This window comes from Tenrec ecaudatus, chromosome 8 (genome assembly GCF_050624435.1).
Source record: "Tenrec ecaudatus isolate mTenEca1 chromosome 8, mTenEca1.hap1, whole genome shotgun sequence".
Classification (NCBI taxonomy): Eukaryota; Metazoa; Chordata; class Mammalia; order Afrosoricida; family Tenrecidae; genus Tenrec; species Tenrec ecaudatus.
Window position 1 is genome coordinate 112420693 of NC_134537.1, and position 18769 is coordinate 112439461.

Sequence of the window (18769 nt, forward strand, 5' to 3'; positions counted from 1 at the left end):
GAACATTACATTTATAGATGGAGGTTCATTACTGGCCCGTGTATATTTTCACTATCTCCTGTACGTCTCTTCCCACAGTCTTGCCCCCTTTCTTTATCAAGTACCCCCATATCCTCACGTTCTCTCCTGTACCTCTAAAAATTTGATATCAGAAAAAACTCGTTTAAAAAAAAACAGTTTTATTGGCATATCACTCACTTGTCATATAATTCAGTAGTTAAATCAAGAAGAGTTGTACAATCATCACTACATCCGTTTCAGAACAGTTTCTTCATTCTTGTACCCACCATTAGCTTTCTATCCTCGTCCCTGCCTTATCTTCCAAGGAACCATTAATTCAGTTACTGTCTCTATGGATTTACTGATCCTAGATTTCATATACAGAAAAACATTTCAAAAAATTAAAACAAAAATCAAGCTAACAGCAACACCAAACTAAAACAGATGAAAACCTCAATCAAAAGAAAGCAGAACTCTTATACCAACATATAGCCAAAGTTAATTAAAATATATATTAGTACAAAATCATACAAGCATTTATTAAACAGGATTATCAAACTGTGATGCAATTGTTTCTCGACATTTCCTCCACGTAGGCCTGTATGTTTCTAAGACAGTGTTTCCAGTACTCTGAGTCTGTGCACTTCCACTGGCATGACATTCAAAATCCAGCTTTGACGCCCTTAAGGGACTCCAATTATGCTCCTCTTAAAAGTACTTTAAATTGAGAAAAAGCAGCACCAAGAGGCCAAGTTGGGGCTGCACAGTCGATGGGATAAGGTTTGCCCTTGAGATTCTCCTAGGCTAGCACCACCTTTGGAACTAATGAATATGTGCGTGCTTGTGATGGCAACAGAGGCCTTGGTACAGCATCTTGGTCTTTGGCTTGCCAACATAGTTTGTCATTTTCTTCTTTAAAATCAGCCTTCACAATTGATTACCCTGAGTTATTTGTGAAAAATTTATCAAAACTGCCCCTGAGGAGTTTATCATCACCTTCTGAACTTGCGTGTCTCTCTCGAATTTAATTGGCCCCAAAGATCCCATGGATGGCCATCACTTTGATGGGATGTTTTGGCTTGCTTGTTTCTTTGCTTTGAAGGCACTCTAATGAGACTGTGACAAATATATTGCTGAGAGAATTTGTCTACCGTCGTTCACCAATCGCAGGGTCGCAGGGACGTGTGGAAGCGTATTTTGATCAGAAACAAACTGCGCATGTACAAAATAGAGCTCAACTAGCAGTAATTTTTGACATACCTTGCTGTGCGTGTGTAGTGGGGGAGGGGGTTGGAGTTGTCCCTGGGTGTCACAGAAAGTTAATGTGCTTGGCTGCTAACCAAAAGGTTGAGTCCACACAGAGGCACCAGGAAAAAAAACAAAAACCCTGATGAACTTCGTCCAAAATACTTGAAATCCCTAGGGACTGTGGTTCTATTCTGACACACATGGGCTCACCCTCAGTCAAGGCTGGGTCAATGGCAACTGATAGTTAATATATAAAAAGGGCTTTAAAAAGTTCACCGACAAGTAGAATTAAACAATAAGGGGAAATTTCCATAAATTTTCTAAGACCTTTGTGTACACATGTCAGGAACCCCTGTTGCAGTGATAACGATTGGGCTGAGATCAGAAATGCCTGCACTTTCAAACCACCAGCCTCTCCACAGGAGAAGAAGGATTTTCTACTCCTGTAAAGAATTACAATCTTGTGCATGGGTTTGGACGGATGGCAGGCCCGGCCCCATGGACCTCTCATCGTGTCCCATGCCAGAGAAAACCCTAGCCCTGAGGCATTGCCTGGCCCTGCCCCATGGGCTTGCACAGTGGGCACTTTGCATAGTGAGATTTAAAAAAAAAGACAGAGAATTACAATCTTATGGCACAAATTATTTAAAAGGTGATTTAACTGTGTCATGGGGTAGGGAATGTTCAAGAACTGATGTGGTATAATTGTACAATTCTCCTGGATATGATTGAATGATTGAACTAGTGAATTGTGTAACATGTAAATCATGTGCCAATGAAACTATTTTTAAGTTACAATCTTGAAAACTCACAGGGGCAGCTCTAACCTGTCCTATCGGGTTGGTATGAGTCAGCATCAACTCAATGACAGTTCACAGAATACCATGTATGAATATATGGTAATTTTTCATAAAAAGGAGTCTCTATTGCCCCCCATCAACGAATCGTTGACCCTTTGGGAATGGGATTCTGGGAAGATTCCTGTGTAGGCCTGACCCAGGAAGCTGTGAAAGTGAAAGGAGCCGGGTGTCCTCCCTGCTGCCTAGAGCTTTGAAATCCTTCAAGCCACACCTAAGAGAGTGGGCAGTAAACACGGGGAACTTTCCCATGCTGCTTACTGGGGGTACACTGAATCGGGAGGGCCAATGAAGATGAGAAGACTAGGACGAGTTGATCTTTAATCTTTGAACTTGTTCAAATTAATCTCTGCGTAAGACTGGAACCTGAGACACCTAATACTCACTAAAGTGTGCCTGTTAAAAGAGAGCCAACCCAGTCTTTTTAAAATGTCCTGGTTGAACCTTTCCCACAATTGCTCTTTGTTACAGCAGCATGATGGGGTATTTCATATAATGAACTGCTTTATACGTATGCTGTCATTATAAGACGCATAATAATATCTCACGTTTACATTGCTTGCTTTCATCTTAGTACATCCCAAGGCATTTTGCACATTATATCATTAATAATAAAATAGATAAATATGTTAATTAAAGCATTCCTCTTTTGAAATGTCTATAATAGGTACTAGATCATAAGGCTATTACTGTACAAAAATGTGAACAATCTAGTTCGCACTTGTGGAAAAATCGAGCTTTCCTATAGTCAATATTGTATTAGACTAGAGAAATCTAACTTGGTTTGGAAACATATTTTCCTCTATTTCCATCCAGCAGTGGATGGAGAACAACAGTGAAGTCATCCACCCCACCCCACCCCATCCGTCCACCATCTACTCTTGATTGCACCTGCCATTTGACAAGGGCATGGGGCTAGGTGTTGGCTAAAGCCAACAAACACACAGGCAGTGAGTAGGAAGTGATCTTGAGGTCTAAGAAGCTGCAGGGCATGGAAAGTATGAAGCTTCCTTCCTGGCACTCACTCCGGGTGTGACAGTAACTTTAAACACAGACCACAGATGCCTGACGCGTGAAACTCCTATGACTCCTTGAACGCGAGCCGAAGCCCCAGTGTATGCGCCTCCTGCAGTGTCCACACACAGACATGCATCTGCTCGGCCACAGCAGCCACATCTGCAGCTGCTTTTCCTTTGGAATTCTAATGGCATTCCCAAAAAAGAAGGGCTGCCTGATTTGCTCTGCGTCTTCCAGCCAAGCTCTAGCATGTCTTAGTAATGTGTATTGGGTCACTTGATCCACACGGGCTGATCTGACTCAGCCAACCTTGAACACGTCCACAAGTTCCAGGCAAGTCTCCCCAGGCAACAAGTTGGCATTTTTCTCTCTGCAATGGGTGGTTCCCTCCAGGATATGATTTAGGAATGCCAGAAGACTTCAGGCATCCCAGAGGCATTTTCAACCACCTTGAGAATCCAAATATCTACCATTAAAGACATACTCCTTTAATTATTTAAAATATTTTTACAGTTGAGAACAACCTTTTCTCTCCTGATTCCTTGGCGAGGGTTCAGAGAGGATCAGTGTAATGCAGGAAGGAGGAAAGACGTGCAAAGGCAAATACCGGCCTCAGTTTTTTCTGGTGGCAAGTTCTGCCAGCCTCGCTGATGACCGGACAATTTTTCTGGATGTCTATAGGACATAGGCACCAGGTGCTGTTTCCTTTGATGGGTGCAGTCAAGAGTGCCCAGGCTGCTCCAATTTGCGCAAGCCATTCTTCAGTACTTCCTTACGTACATCTTTCCCAGTATGCAAAGACCCAGGGAGAATGTATGTGTTCTTTCCACAAGAAACCTTTTTCTTCAGTAGAACCATGAACCCAATGGATAGGCATGCTACTGGGATTAAATTGTGTCCCACGAAACATATACTGGAATTCTAACCCCTTTACCTGTGGATGTAATGGAATGTAATCACTTTCCATAACAAAATCTAATGTAACATAATCCGTTAATCGGTTGAGGCCTTATCAGGGTGGGGTGTAAGCTAAATCCAAGTCACTTCTAAGTTACACAGCAGCAGCATTGACACTGAGACACTGTCAGATCCCTGGGGAAGACAGACACTATCCGATGCATCTGTGAGCTGGGAACGCCAGATTGCAGGATTCCAGAAGCTGAGCAAGACAAGGAAGGGCCCTCCCCTTAGATCAGTGCTTCTCAATCTTCCTCATGTCGTGACCCTTTCATACAGTTCCTCGTGTTGTGGTGACCCCCAACCATAAAATTATTTTTGTTGCTACTTCATGACTGTCATTTTGCTACTGTTATGAATTGCAATATAAATATCTGATATGCAGGATGTATTTTCATTGTAACAAACTGAACATCATTAAAGCATAGTGATTCAGCACAAAAACAATATGTAATTCTATATTGTGAGTATTTATTTCTAATAACAAATAAATGAAATGTTGTCTTGAAGCACAGCATAGCATGGTTAACAGTCTTCACGCCGGGTCCGCCCATTTGGGCGTATCTGCATGTGGGCGGACCCGCCTAGAGACAGATAGAGGGGCTGTGTCTCAGTTCCTAAGACCATCGGAAATATGTGTTTTCTGATGGTCTTAGGTGACCTCTGTGAAAGGGTCGTTCTACCCCCAAAGGGTCACAACCCACAGGTTGAGAACCGCTGCCTTAGAGCCACATACTAAATGTGGATTGCCAGCCTACTGAACCATGAGAAAATAAATTTCTGTTCTTGAAAGCCACCCACTTGCATATGTCTGGTGAAACAGCTCTCAGAAATGAAGATATAGGTACTGTCATCCCCGTAATGGTTTTACCTAAAACACTGAAAATGGTCCCTCTCTAAGCCTCAGCAGTGTACTTTCAAATGAGAAGTAAATCTGCCCTGTCTCAAGACAGGAGGGCCACCTCTTTCTGACACCCTTGCCTGTGTGTCTGCCATCCCCCACCTTCCTAGTGAGCCTGAGAAACCACGAGCTTAGTGAGCATGAAATCTGGCCCATCGGGCAGGACCCTGCGCTCTGGGAAACCCTTGCCGTGGTTTAATGCTCTTCTGTCGTGTCTTGGCACCCTGGTGTGCAGTGGGCTGAGCTCCGGATTGGTCCTGGAGAGAGGTCGGAGAGCGGGAGGACGTCTGCTTCCATAAAGGTTTACAGCCTTGCAAACCCTATGGAGCAGCTCACTCTTCTCCGTAAGGTTTCCGTGAGTCACAATAGACTCAATGGCAGTGGGGGTTGGTGGGGGGGCTTGTTTTCATTGTGGTTTGGTCACTCTCTTGAAATTCTTTAAGTTTTTCCAACAAAGGGCCTGCCTTCATTTTCTGGGCCTGCTGTACCAAAGCAGCATCCACTCAAAGCCCAGCTCACTCCTGTCAAGCCTAGTCCAGTTCATAGCACCACTATCCTCGGTGACTTAATACACCAGAAAGTTACCAGTTGTCGGCAGGGCCGTGCTCTCCCTGACGGTTCTAAGAGAAGATCCCTTCTTGTCGGTTCCAGCCTCAGTTAGGACTGCCGTTCGTGGCTTGTGGCAGCATGACTCTAACTTCTGCTCTCATCTCCACGTGGTGATTTTCCCAGCATGGGAAGCGGAGCAGTGTCATCACTCCATATAAACTAAGCAGTGAAGTCTCTATATTTATAATGCCATTTCTCCCAGAATATGCAGATCTGGAAATTAGCGAGGTGGAGCTGGGAATGACCCTCCTTACTCTCACGTGGAACGATTCACTTTAAACTCCTTTCTCCCACTTTTGCTACCTGTACTCTCCTTTTCAAAGCAGGGACACCTCCTAGGAGGTTCAATGGAATTAGAGGGTTTCTTTGAATTGCCATCTGTTGCTGTTGTTTGTTGCCAACAAAGAAGAATCATGGTCCGAAAGTGGCAGGCCAGGACGCAAAGCATCCGCTCTCCCCCCTATTCTGCGGTAAGCCACATGTGAGAGAAACAACTATCAATTGGATTGACCACCAGGGACATCGAGTCTGCAGAGTTCCCTAGAGGGCAGAGTAGGGCAGATTCATCCATGGGACGCAGGATGCAGTGGATGTCTTGGCGTTCAAGGAATGCAGTGAAGGGTTTGGAAGGAAGGGTGGGTAATGTAGTTCAAATATGGGACAGGATGGAGGTGAAGTGATGATACCTAGAGGCATTGCTGTGTTTGGGCACACAGTGGCGATTGAATTAAACAGGTACGTGGGGCATGGTGTTCTTGAAGACATGGTAGATGCTCGGCTTGTTATTGTGGCCCCAAAGATGTCTGGTAGCTCAGTGACACTGAGCTCCCAGACTCTGCTCATCAGGTGTGCACAGAGTTGAAATGCAGGATTATAGCCACAGATTGGGATGGGTCTCAAAATGCACTTGAGCTTATCCAGGAACTTTTTCTGAACATTTCCAAGTAGATATTTTTAACGTGGGGGAAAACAAGGCCTGAGAGGAAGGATATTCTGGCATAACTGTGCAGGAAGCATACTGTTTTACATCTCTTGATAACCTCTGCCCATCTCCCACATAAAGTACACAGACATGACAGTGTCTTGGATGAACATTATTATCTCCACCCTAGATGGACACTGAGACCATCCGTCTGCATTCTTATAAGTTGTTATTGGCATGGAAGCAATTCTGTGATTCACTTTTAAAATGGTGTTTCGTATGAAAGACCATATGGTGATTAGTATATGATTTAGTGATACTTAACCTTAAGCCATAGCTTAGAGCTGAGAAGAAAAGAGCCTTATGTTAATGTTCGCTCCCAAATAGATGGTCATGATTGTTTCCTTGCTTCTTTCCGCCCAGTAGCTCTCTGGCATGCATCCCCATGGCTGAGAGGCTCTGAGCGGGAGTCATTCTCGTATCCTATTTTATATCTTGGTTATGTGATTTAACTCCATGAGCCTGCACATGTAGCCATATGGAAAAGGTGAATCCAGTTTCCTTCTGGTGGAACCGGAAAGGCAGTGAGAGCAGAGCTTACCGAAAGAGAAGGCTCGCTTTTCTTGTTGAGCAAATGAACAGTAGATTAGTTTCCATGTATGTTCAGCGCTTCTATTGAATCTAGGAGAATTATGATGATAAACCAGATAAACCTGATTTCAGAGAATTTACACGGTCACAGGGTCAGTTACTATACAAGGCATGTGGGAATGTAATTAGGACGCCTGTCCACGTTTTGCAGTCCGCGGCTCCACGTTAAACTGAGGCCTAAACGTTAAATAGAAGTCAACAGGCACCATTGGGACAGAAAAAGATCATCCTAGGTTGAAGGACTAATATGTATGAGACGCTGAGAAAGATCGCCGGCTGGATGCTGGGAAACGGGGGCCATTAGTCCTGAATGGCTGTCCCCTGGACTAGACTGAGAGTACCTGGGGAGAAAGAGGTTAGAAAGATGGTACATGTTATGAATTAAACTGCATTGCCCCCAAATAAATAGTCCAGCTCTCACTTCTGGCTGCTCTTCTTAGTTTCCATGGGTTCGCTCTGACCAAGAGGTCCTGTAACAGCCTGAAACCAGCAGTGTTAGGTTTCAGCCCATTGTTGCAGCCACTCTCAGTCTGTCTTGCTGAGGGCCACCCTCTACACGGACCCTCTGCTTTCCCGGCATGATGTCCCTCTCCAGCAAGTGGTCCCTTGTGACGGCAAGTCTGAAGTAAATGAGAAGTCACGTCATCCTTGCTTCTAAGGAGCACTCTGCCTCTACTTCCTCCAAGACATATTTGGTTGTCTGTCTGGAAATCCAGGGTGTATTCAATATTCTTTGCCGGCTCCCCATTTGAATGCGATCCTCTGGTGCTTGCTTGGAAAGAGGGTCTTCAAAGATGTTTGGTTCACCTGACGAGAGTGGATCCTTACCCAATCACAGGGGTGTATTTATATAGGAAGGTTCTATGAAGTTGCACAGTAGATGATTCTGAAGTACAATCAGGTATACAAGCCGTTGGCCTATGCCACAGTCTCGGAGTATCTGAATTATATTCACAATACATTCTAGAGTAAATATTCCCATTCTTTGGAGGCAAATGGAAATAACACCATCTCTTGCCAAAGCAAAGATACTTGTCACAAAATAGCTCATTGTTCTACTCCTTAAAAATAATATTTTGTGTTACTCTTTAAACTTGTTTTGCCTCAGGACCATGGGGAAATTTCTCATGGACTAAGTTAAGATTTCTAAAAGCTCTTGCTAATTTTGACTCAATAGTCTGCCTGCTCACCGATGGACAAGAGCCTCTGTCCTTCTAACTCGTATCTTTAGATGACAACACTTGGTGGCAGGTGGGGCCTTTGCTACCCGTGTGGACAGTCAGTGGGAAGGGTCGAGGAATATGAAGGGAAATGCAGATGTGAAAAAAAACACTTAGGTGCTCGCTTACTTTGAACACAGCTACCACCAGGAAAGAGCATCGTACTGTGCAAAGGATCAAGAGAAACCCAGGGAAATCCTTGCTGAGATGGATTGACATAAGAGTCAGAAATAATGGTCTCACACAAGGCAGCGATCACGAGGAAGGCCGCGGTGGTCCGTGCTGCAATAGCTCTGCAGAACGCCTTCAATGAGTCAACACACTCCCTCGGGGCTCCTCACACAGGCTGGGTGCCAGGCGAGTACAGCTGCGGGTCCCTCGCCCTGTTCCGGCCCTCCCCTTCTGATCTCTAAGACTCCTTCCTGCTCCCACTGCACCCGGGGCCGATGCAGAGTGTGTACAGGCAGAATAATGCAGAGCGTGCATTCCCATGAGCACCAAGTCAGCTTGACTTTTGCTCCTTCTGGGCAAGGACTTGGAGATTTTTATTCACAAGACAGATGTACTTTCCCCAATCAAATCCCTGAGCCAATAGATGCATATTTATAAGTAAACTTAACTAGGGAATCTGTGAAGCAAATTTCCATATCTAGGGGAAAACATGTATGGTACAGATGGAACGAGGGAGGAGTAGACGGAAGGAAACCACTTGGTGTTCCAGGAATCACATATATCTATATATTTTAAAAGCATTCGTCCTTGTGTTGTAGCTCAGCAACTTTCAGTCTGGATGTTTGTGGATACAGATTAGTACAGAGGCATGTGAACGTCTCCCCATGTGATGTCCTCACACGGAAACTGGAGGGAGAGACAGATACATAAGTGCTTCTCAACTGATTGGGTGTTCCACAAAGTGTGGGTGCATGAAGGTCATCGTGCACAGAGATAAAGAGGAGATGAGACTGTATAAAATCTCAATAAATGAAGTCAAGGAAATACGGTGATGTGAAGGATTTGAATCCTAGCTGTAAAAACAATAATTCATCTAGAAAATAAAATAGTGGTTTCTCTACATAAATAACCAAACAACCAACTCACTGCCACTGAGTCATTTCTGACTATAGGACAGAGTAGAGCTGCCACTGTGGGTGTCCGAGACTGTGTATTTTTATGGTAGAGAAAGCCTCCTCTTTCTCCCACAGGACCACCGGTGCTTTCAAACTGCTGACCTAGCAGCTAGCAGCCCAGCTCACAACCCAGTGCTTTGGCTCCTGAACTCTCACACAGTGCTGTACTACTCAGAGAACAAGAAATTTTCATCAATCAACTTCTCCAGCTCAATTGCATGGTTTTTTTAACTATTGGGTTTCCTTTTTCTTTCCACCCTTCTTTCCCTTTGGTTCTTTACTCTTTTTCTATCCTTTTGTGTTGAATTTAAAACAGCAGTGGAAAATAGAAACCCCTTACTCTCTGGTTATTGGAAACATGGAGAAAGAATGCATTGAAAGGGCTCCTCATTGCTGGATCTGTGCAGCCTGCAAAGTAGGGAGAAGAGATGGAGAAGAAGAGGGTGGTTCTATCCAAGAAGAGGGTCCAGCTTGAGCCCTGGTTGTTTTCCCCACTGGGCTTTGGACAAGTCTGGGCAAGACAGATACCCTGGTAGGAGAAGACTGCCTGGGAGTTATGTATTTAATTCAGATTGTGAAGTCTCCTGGGGCAATCACTTTCATGGAAGCGAGAGACGCCCATCCCCAGCCCCTTTACTCTCGCAGCAGTCATTCATTCAACACCTGTTCCATGCTAGATATACTCTTCTTAGCACCGGGGATACAATATTGAACAAAACAAAGTCCCTGCCCCCAGGAAACTCACATTCTAAGGGAAATTTTGAAAAGCAATCAAGCAAACATGTAAAGGGTTAAGTGCTAAAGAGAAAGATGAAGGTGAAGGAAGGGAAGAGGGAGAGAGATCTGTATGAAGCAAGAGAGCAGATCTCCAACACATGAAGAATGTGTACTAACTACAAAGAGCAGCAAGAGGCCAGAGGGGGATGGGGCGGGGATGGCCATGGTGGACCTGGTGAGCCACTGTCAGGAGTCAGTATCTACTGAGTAAAGTACAAGCTACTAGAAGGCTTTGGAGAGAAGAATCACATGAACTGGTCTATTGTTAAGGGAGAGGTCTGGCTGCTGAGTTGAGAATAGACCTTGGAAGCAGAAGACGCAGGAAATTTAAAGTCTATTCAGCTGTCAGACTTTCTCTAGCTATATTTCCTTGTGTACGTGGTGCAACCCTCTCCCAGGTTCCTGCAATAGGTGCAGAAGGTAGTAGAATGAGTGTTGAATTTAACCAGGATTTGGTTTTTCAACTGTTGTAATTACCCAGTGGTGTTATAACACGAATAGCACTTCAAAGAATAGAATTTTACTTCTCAACAGTTTTACAGGCTATAAGTTCAAATCAGATTCTTGGCTATGCCAACCCTCCCCTCTAAGTAGTCTTTGGTCTGTTGGCTGATAATCTCTGTGAAATACCTGCCTTCCCCCAAGTGTGTGTCTATGACTATCCTTCTCTTTGTGGAACTGACAAGAATCTCTCGGTGTTATACTATACCGGTATGCTGTCAACTGATTGGTTGCATCATGAAATATTAGATTACAGTATGGAAAGGAACTTCATGACCACACCCACAGGTTTATCCACACCTCTGGAGTGAGTTCCAACTCACAGCAAGCCTTTGAGGGCTTATGAGCATGTAAATCTTTACAGGAGCAGACAGCCTCATCTTTTCCCCTGAGACAAGCTGATGGCTTTGAACTACACACCTTGAAGTTAGCAGCCCCACACTCACCCGTCAGCACCGCTAGATCTCCTTGCCCACAGATAGAGGGTTTCTGATTTTAGACGCATTTTAGTGGAGAAAGGACACAATTCAATCCAAACAGTAAGGAAATTAATATAATGATGAATCAAAAGGGATGTGATGGTTATGGAAATTATGGGAAGTTTATGGAAATTATGGGTTGAGACGATGCCCATTGATGTAGGAAGCTGAGGCAGAAGGGAGGATAAGAACATTGAAGGAGAAATGATTGAGGAAATGAAAGACCAGCAATTGAAATGATCAATTGATGCTAAAGTCACCAAGAATTTTAGCAAAACCAGTGCCAGTCCAGGACAGTGACCATCATCCTAGAGATGTCATCTTCTTCCAGGAACAAGGAGGGCAAAAAGGTCTTGATGGGAGCTTCAAAAGGCAGGACCCTCAGGGACTCGAAAGGAGGGTCCAAGGCTTGCAAGCAGCAGGAAGGGATAAGGAGTCATAAGGGTGTAAGGTGGAGAGGGAGCCTGGGAGAGAAAACGGCAGCCCTTGTCAGGCCTGCAGATCAAGCAGAGTCCTCCAGGAGGGGTGACTTTCCTGCAGCAGGAACAGGTAAAAGAAGGTGGGGCTACGGTTCCTGAAAAAATAAGCTCAAGTGCTTCAGGGGCTGGGGGGAACGAGGCGCTTGGAGGAGGGAACCCAACTGCTAGCTGTAGGGGAAGAGGGAGATGAGAGGCGCAGTGAGAAGAGCCCCTGGGTGTTGAGCTTCTAGTGGAGAGAAGGGGTGGGGAATAAATGCGGAAAGAGCTGTTTGTTCTAACTACCACGTGAGATGGAAAAAGGCAGGCAGCCCCGCTTTAGTTTCTGTGTGGTCAGATATAAACGAATGGGGGAAAGGAGCACCATCCCCAGGCAGTAAGGGAGGCAGCGTGGTGTCTAAATGCAAGGGTGCCCTTTCCCCTTGAGGCTCCAAGGACACCAGGACACAAAGGGCCCCAGCGCTGGCAGCGGCTCCACTGGACACTGTCCCTGGGAGGAGATGACAAATGTGGAGGCTGAGAGATGTCCCATGGAGAGGCTGAGAATGGCGTGGGGAACTTTGAGGATCTGAGGCAAAGGTTGGAGAAATCATGGTGAATTCTATTGACCAAGTGCTTGAATGGTGGCAGCTGCTGGGCTAACTTCATAACCTGCTATTATTGATAGGCATTGTCAAGTCCGATGCACGGTGACACCATGTCACAGGCTGTAACTTCCTCATAAAAGTTTCTAGGCTATCATCTAAACAGGAACCCTGGTGGTAAAGCACTCAGCTGCAAACTGAAAGGTAAGTAGTTCAAACCCACTAGTCACTCCATGGGAGCAAGAAGGGCCAATCTGCTTTACTTCAATAAACATCATATCACTGGAAACTCTAGGGAGCAGATCGACTCTGTGACCAAACCAAACCAAACTTATTGCCATCAAGTCGATTCTATTTCAGAGCCACCCAATAGGACAGAGCAGAACTGTCCCCTGTGGTTTTTCAGGGCTGTATTTCTCTCCAGGAGAAGAAACCTTCAGCTTCCTCCCACAGAGCAGCTGGTGGTTCCAAAGTGCTGACCTTATGACTAGCAGCCCAGCTCATAAACCACGATGCCCGCTGGGGTCCTCTGCTCTGTGTGCTTGCTATGAGTCAGAATTGACTCCATGGGATTAGGTTTGGTTTTAAAAAAAATCTTTGTGGGAGCAAATCTCCAAGTCTGAGCCCTGGCAGAGCTGTGGGCTAAGGGTTGGAATACTAACCATAGTGTGGTTGGTTCAAACCCACCAGCTACTCCTTAGGAGAAAAATGAGGCTATCTGCTCCCCTAGAGATACACAGTGAGCAAGGAGGCCCCAGATAGCATTGCCATGAGTTGGAATCAACCGTACGGAAGGGGGTATATTTTTTTCCTGGTGGCCACTGGGTGGGTTCCATCTGTCAAATTGTTAGCTCATGGTGTAGGTGGGGGGATGTGCTGGCATGCTAAGTGAAAGCTCAGTAGTTTGAAACCACCTGCCAAGACACAAGAGAAAGACATGGCTTTGGACCCCCATATGATTTACGGTCTTGGAAACCCACATGGACAGTTCTACCTATAGGGTCACTGCGAGTCTGAATTGACTGGCTGGCAGTGAGTTTGGTTTTGAGTTTTAGAGCCAATTACACCACCAGGGTTCCTCACCAAACACATATACAACTTCATTTCAATGTCACAACAATCCTATGATTTGAGTTGTTCTTACCCTCGTTTACAGACGAGGAAACTGATGCTTGGAGATTGTACGTGATGCTTAAAAGCATGAACTTTGGGATTGGAAATATCAGGTTGAATTTGACTGCTTATGTGAATGTGGGCACGGTCTTTTGCTTCCTATTGGTAGCATCGGGGTGATTACGACCTGTATTTGACCAGGTGATCGTGGGCGTTCAATGCACTTCTTTACTATGTGCACTGAGGAAAGTGTTGGGCATGCCGTAGACCCACACTAAGCTCTTGCTATGATGACCATTTCCCAAAGCCTCCCAGTGAGTGTGGTGACTTGTTATCTCCTGGGAGCTCTACCAGACTGTCGATGCAATGGCCACCCGCTGGCTTTGCAACCATACTTCAACTACTGCCCAGATGGGTGCCGTGCTCATGCCAGGAAACATGATAAATCCGTATCGAAAAGTGAATGTCTCATTGCCAAGCTCCAAAGAGTACGCTTTTAACTCTACTATCACGTAGCAAAATGTTATCTTCCGGATGAAGAAGCTGAAACCTACGGGAAGTAACCTGCCTATGACTCTACAGGCGCTAGCCGGCAGAGCTGTGACTCTGATTCACTCCATGTCCATTGTTCTGTCCCTCAGCAATATGTTCTGTTCCCCGTGAGTCACTGCCATCCATCTATCCCCGAGTGAAACTCCGGGCCTATCTTAAAAAACACATGGAAATAATTTCCTAGTCCCAGGGTCTCCGATCCCTTTTGAGGACCTTTATGGCAAGTGACAAAAGTAAACTTTGAGTTTACGCGGGCAAAATGGAGGACGTTTGGGTCGACAGGATCCAACAATAGAGCAACCCACCCAGGGGAGACACAGGATGCAGCTGGGCCTTAGAAATTACAGTGCTGCCCAGATTCCCTTCATCCCTGCTCTCCTCGTTATCTCTCGCTGCAGACTTGTTCTCTCACATGAGGAGAAATTTGGCCGTGAAAGGCTCTTCAGTTGTGCATCTAACAGCAAAGAGAAGATGATTTACTTCGGTGTCCCAAGTTCAAATTCTTTGGGAAGGGTTTCCAAAGTCTTACTGTGGACTGTGCCCAAGAATAGCCTTGTGTAAGGACTCGTTAGTGACTTTGTGACTTTGTGGACGGAAAAAGGCAAATGATGCCGGGAGAATGAGGGTGCTGGTCAGGTGATATGGAGACCCTTTTGGTCTTGACTATTGGTGGTCTTTTTCCACTCTCGTGCACACTACCACCATCGTTTGTTTGTTGATTTGGTGAACAGATCTCTGTCTGCATTAATATCCTGTTCTTTTCTCTGAATCAAAAGTGCACATTTTTCAAAGTATTCCCTTTGCTTTGCTGCTGTTGCTGCTTGACTTACAAATACAAGACACTTTTAAAAATTACCATTCACAATACCAGGTAATGTCTTGAAACGTAGTCAATGTAGGTTACAGACTCCAGCTAACTTTACCTCTGAATGGGGTAAGGTTCTGGGCAAGTGTAAATTGGGCCAAGGACATGATCTTTATATCACTAGTGGAAGTTGTTAAAGGAAGCATTTCAGACTCTACATCAGTATGTCCTTTCATTCGAACAAGGTTATTCAATCTGGATGCTGGACCGAATGAAGAATAGGTCATCAGGTTTGGAAGAAGTCCAACACTTAAAAAGAACAAGGTCAGTAAAAGCCTTGTGAACAACTTGTGATATGCAGTTGACAATGTTCTTTGCTTGCTGGAGACAAGGAGGACATGAAGCACGTACTGAAGAAAATCAAATGTAGAGTCTTCAATCTGGGTTACAATTGAAAACAAAAAAAACCAATTTTCACAAATGGGCCAATAAACATATTAGAGAAAATGTGGACCTTCTAAGGATTTCATTTTGGTTGGATCCACAATTAAAATCCACGGAAGTAGCAGTGAAGAAGACAAACAACATGTTGCATTGGAGAAGTCTGCTGTAAAAGATTATGTTTTGAAAAAAAAAAAAAGTCACTTCGAAGACCTAAGGTACACTTAACCCAAACCATGATATTTTCAATCACCTTATATGCATGTGAAATCTGGGTAATGAATCAAGAACAAATATCTTGATTCCTTTGGATTATGGTGCCAACAAAAAATTAAACATTCCATGTAAAGCCAGAAGAATGAACATATCTGCCATGGAAGAAGTACAACCAGGTGCTCCTTAGGAGAAAAGATGGCGAGGCGTCGCCTGCCATACTTCAGGCATGTTGTCAAGAAGGACCAGGCCCTGGGGGAAGACAATGTTTGGTGAAGCAGGTCAGTGAAGGAGAGAAAGACCATCAATACGGCGGATTGAAACAGTGGGTGAAACAGTGAGCTCAACCATGAGCCACTCCCAGGAAGTTTGCGCAGGACGGGGTAGTGATATGTCTGTTGTGCATGGGCCACTGTGATTCAAAACGGAGTCGACAGAACCTAGTATGCACGCTGGGTAAGACTGTTGATAGGCAACTAACTGATGCAATGAACGAGTCTTGTAGATAAATAAATCTAATCATGTGCATCCAATTTCGATCCTTTGATGGTGGGCTTTTTCTTTAGATTTTAAATTCCAACTCGTTTTCACATACTGGCAACTTAATTGTTTAATTAATTTGCTGAAATTGGGCATCATGCAACCTAACTAAGATTCTGAGTGTGTCTGCTGGAAGGGCAGGTGAGAAGCCACTACCCCCTTGCCGTTGCCTAATCCTGGACACCAGCCAAATGAGAGGGCCTGCAGTTGTTTGCTTGATCTCATGCAGAACCACTGATTAGCAAACTAGCTCCTTTGTATCTCCATTCAGGGATGCTGAAGGCAAGTGAGGGCCCTACAAATTGGTAATCTCTGATACTCCTCCTTCTCAGCTTATTCACGCATTCTAATGGGCTATTACATATAATATTACACTTATTATATATTTTTATCTATTCATAACATAACTTCATTTTAAATGCTCCTATAATTTTCGTGAATAAAAGCAAAAGTAGTATATGACATTTTAGCGGAATTAGATTAACTAAATTATAAAAATTTTAGGGGATGTGGAGGACTAAGAACTTTACTATATGCCATATTTTCTACAAAAAGATATTCCACGTTCATCCGCAAAGGACATGAGTCAGCGGATGCAGTTGCTGCATCAATCGATGTAAAACTTGGTCCCTTTCCCATAGCATAAAACTTGACTTTCACCCATTTTGTTTTAAATGACTTATACTTCCGTTTTGATCTTTATTTCCTAACGAATGCTATGATTATAAAGGGACAAGTTAAAAGATGTCATAAATGGAAACATAATGATCAGAAAGCGTATTCTACAATAAGGTAGTATATTTTATTTTTAGATATATGTTTCACCTCTAAATTATCTTTTCTATACTGTGTTCTTAAAAATGCTTCAATTATTTGGTTACAGTTAAGCTGCCAACCAATATCTACTTCTTCACACACTAAGGGTAATTAGTTGAGTCTTTCTTGAATCATTGTGGTACACTGAGGATTGTTTAGTCTCTGGAGGCCAAAATGGAATGTTCTGTATTATGTGTGATGATTAGTTAAGAATATGTTTTGTGTTGTTTGTGTGATTTAGTTAAGAATATGTGTAGGGCATTTTCAACATGAGGAATCACATACTGTGTTCTTTTTTCTGTTATGGAATCATACATGCCTACATGAGTAAAATTTGTCTTTCTGGATCTGTAAACTTAGTCCTTATGTAAGGGAGAAATTATCACATTTCTCCATAAAGGTTTGTATTTAATTAATTGGGATGAACCTGCAATGATTTCGTAGATCGGGTTGACTAGAGAAACAAATTCAGGGACATTCATATATGTATAATGTGTTAGTCTGGATAGACTACAGAAACAAATCCAAGGACACACATATGTGTATAAAGAAGAAGTTTATATACAAGAGCAACTCTATATTAAGAAAACATCCCAACCCAGTCCAGTCCAAGGCCATAAGTCTATTAGCCCATCTGTCCGATACCAATCTATACAGTCCTCTTCAGACTCACAAAACACATGCAATGAAGCCAAATGCAGGATGATCACCAGCCAGTGGGTAGAAAGTCTTTGGGTCCAGTGGCGTTGTAAACATCTCAGCACTGGCAAGGGTCTCTCTGTGGCTTCTCTGGCTTCACAGGTCCGGTTTCATCCATGTGTCTTGTCTGGCTCAGGACAGTAGTTTCATGTTTCTTGTCAGCTGCAATGTCTCCCAGGGAGTGGAGTAGTCAGTGGGACTCTCCTGCCTCCAAGGAGGAAATACCAGATTTCCCAGAATTCTCAGGAGAAGACCATGCCCACACAGAGGCCTCATGGGCTATGATCTGATTGACAGACTAGACTCCACCCCTACATTCTTAATCCTCAAATTGACAAATGATTCTATAACTACAATAGTGTACTCCTTGTCAATTTGACATGTTCACATAACTGCAGCCACATATAATTTTCAAAGAGTAATAAATAATATCTGTACCTCACAGGATAAAATTAAAATGCATAAATTCATAATGTGCCACCCTCATTTAAACATAATATTCTATATGTGAACAAAACAAAAAAATCCTATAGCTAACAGTTACGGTTAGACAATTACAGTTAAGTAACACCGATCCCTTAGTAAGAGAGAGCTTTATATCAAAGAGTAATTGTATATTAAAAAAACATTCCAGCCCAGTCAGGATCAAGTCCACAAGTCTGATATTAGCCCATATGCCTGGTATTAGTCCATAAGTTCCTCTTCAGACTCACATAGCCCATGCAATGATGCCGAATATAGGAAGACTTGTCATCTTGTGGTTTCAGTGGCAGTGGAAGCATCTCAGCTCCGGTGCGGGTCTCCATGTGGCTCCTCCAGCTCTCAGAGTGTGACTCTTCAACAGGCCGGTGAAGCAGAGAGAGGGGAAGTTCCCAGAGTCCTCGTGAGAAGCCACCAAGTGACAAGGAGGCATCATCAGGCTGTGACTTGATTGACAGGTTAGACTCTACACTTATTTATCAAGTTGACATGAAATTATATAAATACCACAGATGTCTTCATGGATTCTTTAGTAGGTATATCTATGCATAAGGAGAAAAATCTATTTGAAAGCACTTCATACTTTTTCAGCATACTCTTGATGAAAGATGCACGTGTGTCAATGGCGTCCTGTATGGTCACACAAAACTGGTGCCTGATGCTCAATATTCCTGGAACACCTCCATTACTTCTTTGTGTCTTTCTAATGCTTCCGTGATGGCGAACTGCTTGATAAACAGTGTGTTGGCAATATTTGTTTTGTTATGTTTTCAAATTCTTCAAA

At 43.8% G+C, this 18769-nt stretch overlaps 1 long non-coding RNA gene and 1 other non-coding gene across 2 annotated transcripts in view; both read left to right on the forward strand.

The window, feature by feature from the left end:
- The window catches only part of LOC142454455 (uncharacterized), a 66556-nt gene extending 48119 nt beyond the window's left edge, over window positions 1–18437 (forward strand). The window contains exon 3 of the long non-coding RNA XR_012785698.1: window positions 18273–18437. This is a non-coding gene — a long non-coding RNA (uncharacterized LOC142454455). The remainder of the gene's footprint in view (window positions 1–18272) is intronic.
- On the forward strand, window positions 1714–1845 carry LOC142455862 (small nucleolar RNA SNORA42/SNORA80 family). Its single transcript, XR_012785974.1, has one exon. It is a non-coding gene; the product is annotated as a small nucleolar RNA SNORA42/SNORA80 family (small nucleolar RNA).
- Window positions 18438–18769: the final 332 nt, after the last annotated feature.